The sequence below is a fragment of the Microtus oregoni genome, unplaced genomic scaffold, assembly GCF_018167655.1.
Source record: "Microtus oregoni isolate MIOR12 unplaced genomic scaffold, Mior012 000052F_001, whole genome shotgun sequence".
In the NCBI taxonomy this organism is placed as follows: Eukaryota; Metazoa; Chordata; class Mammalia; order Rodentia; family Cricetidae; genus Microtus; species Microtus oregoni.
The window spans coordinates 1731796-1736559 of NW_024543813.1; the positions used below are offsets into that span (position 1 = coordinate 1731796).

General features: G+C 41.6%; 1 pseudogene; it reads left to right on the forward strand.

Moving 5' to 3' along the window:
• The first annotated feature begins 821 nt into the window (after nt 1–821).
• On the forward strand, nt 822–1897 carry LOC121437361 (annotated as a pseudogene).
• The last annotated feature ends 2867 nt before the right edge of the window (nt 1898–4764 follow it).

Here is a 4764-nt window from a genome sequence, read left to right on the forward strand (position 1 = left end):
AAGTATACAATGGAAAAAAGAGAGCATCTTCAACAAATGGTGCTGGCAAAACTGGATGTCAATCTGTAGAAGAATGAAAATAGATCCATATCTATCACCATGCACAAAACTCAAATCCAAATGGATTAAAGACCTCAATATCAGTCCGAACACACTGAACCTGATAGAAGAGAAAGTGGGAAGTACTCTACAGCACATGGGCACAGGAGACCACTTCCTATGTATAACCCCAGCAGCACAGACACTAAGGGCATCATTGAATAAATGGGACTTCCTGAGGCTGAGAAGCTTCTGTAAAGCAAAGGACACTGTCACTAAGACAAAAAGACAACCCACTGACTGGGAGAAGATCTTCACCAACCCTGCAACTGACAAAGGTTTGATCTCCAAAATATATAAAGAACTCAAGAAACTAGACCGTAAGAGAAACTCATTTTCTAAGTGTATAAAATACTATGCTTATAGGTTTGCTTGGGAGTTGGTGGTAAGGTGTTATGGGATCCTGTACACTGTGAATATGTGCTCCTCTCATTGGTTGATAAATAAAGCTGCTTTGGCCTATGGCAAGGCAAGAGAGAAATCCAAACAGAGAGACAGAAAAAGAAGGGTCGAATTTGAGAAATATCAGCCAACCTCCCATGGAACAACATATTAGCAGATCAGTAACGCCACAGCCTGGTAGCTATACTTAGATTAATAGAGATGGGTTAATTTAAATGTAAGTGCTAGCTAGTAATAAGCCTGAGCCACCAGCCGAACACTTAAAATTAATATTAAGTCTCCGAGTGGTTATTTTAAAAGCAGTTGCAGGACTGGGCAGGATGAAAAGCCTCCATTTGCTGTCACCACGGTGCTCCATCTTTAGCCAAAGTCAGAGCCAGCAGTTTATAATGCCACGAAGCTCTTCTCAGTGCAGTGGTGGGGATGGTAAGGAACCCCAGACCATTACACAGCTCACAAAGCAGATTTGGAGCCTTAAGAGGAAGATTCAGAAGTTTGAAGAAAAATTTGAGCAAGAAAAGAAGTATCAGCCCTCACACGGAGACAAGACTTCAAATCCTGAGGTTCTGAAGTGGATGAATGATTTGGCTAAAGGATGCAAACAGCTCAAAGAACGAAAGCTGAAGCTGTTGGAAGAACGAGGGAGTACTGGCAAATCCCCCGGAGAAACCCGCCCTGTGAACAGCCACCAGTGCCCAAAGAAAATGACAAGTTGGAAGCTCTGGGTCCTGGGCCAAGCTCCTCAGGAGAAGAGACTTCAGATGCTGTGGTGATGGAGAAGAGAGACCAGACTCCTTTCCTGGATGATGTCAAGGTAACTAAGCAAGATAAGAACTTCATAAAGCCTCTTTATGGACCGATGCAAGATTATCAAGCAAATCTTGTCAACACCATCCCTGATCCCAACAATTGAGGAAAAGGACACTGATGAGGACTGTCCACAGAGAAGCCAACAACCTTCTTTACCAGATTCAGTGTCCCGCCTTCCTGTTGGTGATACCTCACCTCCTCTGAGACAGAGTCTATGAGGACCCTCCTACCAGATGAAAAGAAAGGGGGGAAGCAACCAGATCTCTTCATGTCCAACTTAGGAGAGGCTGCTATACCAGTCCTTCTTGACCATCTCCGAGAAACTAGGGCTGACAAGAAGAGGCTATGGAAAGCCCTGCGAGAATTTGAAGAACACTTGTTCAAAGAGACAGGAAGAATTCCACAGAAGGAAGGCAGGATGCCAATGGCAGATGAGTACTATGAATACAAGCACATAAAAGCCAAACTGAGTCTGCTACATGTCCTCATCAGTGAGCAGGATGTGACCAAAACTATTTTAGGTTTGGCTCTGATCAGTTCCACCCAAGACAAAGTCAAGTTTATTTTTCTCTATTGTTCTTGCTAAGTAGTTTTGATGTACTGAAAACTGAGCACTTTCAAGATAGTATTAGCTCTTTATACAAAGGAAGAGCTAGTGTAATTATACACAAGAAGGGATTTAAATAGGGAAATAATAGGTAACATTGGGATTGGCAAAAGCATTCACCCTACTCCACACAAAACTGAAATCCACAGTTAAATGTAATTGTCTCAAAAAAATCTAATATCTTGTCAAACCTAACATCACACATAGGCAGACTACCTGCTAGGGAAGGTTTATTAGTGCCCAAAGATTGACTTCATTGATGTATGGAAAAGAGCAGGGTTTAAATTAACTGGTGAGACAAGGAAAACTTCTGCTCTTCATCCAGGGGGGAAAAAACCAGCTGTTAAGAAGATAATTTAGCCGGGCAGTGGTGGCACACACCTTTGATCCCAGCACTTGGGAGGCAGAGGCAGGCAGATCTCTGTGAGTTTGAGGCCAGCCTGGTCTATAAAAGCTAGCTCCAGGACAGGCTCCAGAGCTACAGAGAAACCCTGTCTTGAAACCGCCCTCCCAAAAAAAAAGGTAAGTTAAATAACACAACATCCACTACCTTGTCCTGTATGTCTGTAAGCATTCTAAACACCCCAAAGTACACCTGACTGTGTCACTAATCTCTTACTTCTACATGAAACTAGTGCGTTATCTGATCTGTTATTTGAAAACTTACATTTCTGGTTACCAAAGTTCATTTGGATGGCATGTACTTTGTAAATTATCTTTGTCTATAACTGACAAATATTTATATTAAAATAAAATATTAAAAATTAAAAGAAAGAAAAGTCTCCATTTTCAGTAAGGCTTGAGTTTGAAGCATACCACTAAAGAATCATTAACATATGTTGCTCTGTGTTAGTCTCTTGAACAATCTATTCCTTTTCGCCTAAGGACAAACTCCTTTGATACTAGTGCCCCCTTTCCCTACTCTATCTTAGATTTTCTTACACTGGGCTCTTCGACAAGACCGTGAAATTCTTTTCCTATCCTTATGCAACAAAAACTGCCATCAAATACCCTCTGCACCCAAGAATCACCTTGAACATCTGATTCTGCTGCCTTTACTTCGCAAGTAAGTAAGTTACTAGGTAGGAATCCTAGTGTATGTCCCAATACTTGGCTTTATGCAACACTTGGCATCTACCTCAGGGCTTTGTGCATTGTAGAGAGGTACTCTACCAACTCAGCAATATTCTTAGCTGGCTGCGAGTGTCCTGGAAGATTATCCACAGCATTTCAACTCTGTGTCCCGTGCCTAAGACAATACCAGAGTCCTTGCTACAAGCCCTCTTGACTACTCACAAACCTTTCCTCCGCAGATGGATACAGCAGATATGGCAAAAGAGCTGAAGTTAAGCTACTTAACCAGCACCAACATACCCTGCGTTTTTGCACCCCCTTTACTGTGTATGTGTGGAAACACCACACACATTCAAATTTCAAGTTCTATTGCAAAATTCCCACCCACCACTAGAACTGGCAACACATACAGCTTGCTTGATGGAGGTTGGGGGGGGGGGGAGGTAGAAAGGTGGGCATAGAGAAATGTCTCAAGTTTCATATCCAAGCCAGTCCACAGAAAATGGTATAAAGACTATTTTTCCTTCCAATTTGAAAGGTGAGTTATGTAATTTCCCAAATCAAACCCTTAAGTGATGCCCATGCTTTGTATCCACGTCTTTCTTTTCTCCCAACAGTGACTTCCTCATAAAAAGCATCTGAAAATCTTTAGTCAGGTCTCCACCTTTCAACCAGTCAGTATGGCCAGCAGACAGTGTGCATCCCCACAGAACAGAGGTTCTGTTGTGTAGAAAGATCTCTGCTCGCTCTTTCCAGGTGTGAGTTTCTCCCCTGTGAATCTTGCACCTGAAAAGGCCAATTACTTTTAGTTGTAAGTCTCTTGACCTCAGGCAGTCTGGCTTCCTTGTAGCCTTGGCCACAGATTTGTGCTAATTTGCATCCGTTATGTTTCTCTTCCCAGCCCTTCTGATGATAGCCAAGACCCAAAGCAGAATGTTCCCAGTACAACGAGGGTGTAGTTAGATCAGTGCTCCATGTGACTCAAAGGGAACTGGAAATCTCATCAGAGAAGTAGCTTGTGAGATTTCCAACCTCATTTTCAATCATCATTCTCTAGGTTCATAAACACTTCATATACCCATGCGGACAACATTCCAAGAGAAACTGTGGATAAGAATCTGCTAGTGGCAGTATATTGCATCTATGCACATTGTTTTTGAAAGCTCACCTGGTGAGAACTGAAATATAGCTGGGAGACTAGCCAGCCATCATATGATATAAACACCCCCAAAACTAAAGAAAGCCTTTTACTAGATGATTCGTGTTTCCACTAGGTTAGAATTCAATAGAATGTACTTTAATACCGAACAATCATAAAGAACCAGTAAAAACCATAGAGAGATTAAGATGAATAGCTCTAGACGCAAATAGATTAATTTCAGAGAGCACAGCTTAGGAAAATATGTACTGAACTATTTGAACCTCAGTTTTCTCACCTGAAAATTAGGCCTAAAAATAGTGCCCCTCAATAAGGTTTTATAAAAGGACTAAATGAGACAAATGCACATAACACAGAGCCAGTGTTTCAATATATTGATTGTAAGCATTATTTTATTATTACCTCTGGAAAAGACTCCTCATCAATATCCAGGTATCCCCATGACTGAGTACCCAGCTAAAGCACATTTCCCATCTTGTGACTAATAGTGGTCTTGTTTGGCAAAAACAAAACAAACAAACAAAAAACAACAACAAAAACTAAACAGTTATATTCATGACTTTCAGTTCCAGCCATTCTTGCCAATCTCTTTGTGCTCTTTCCTGCTGCGGGA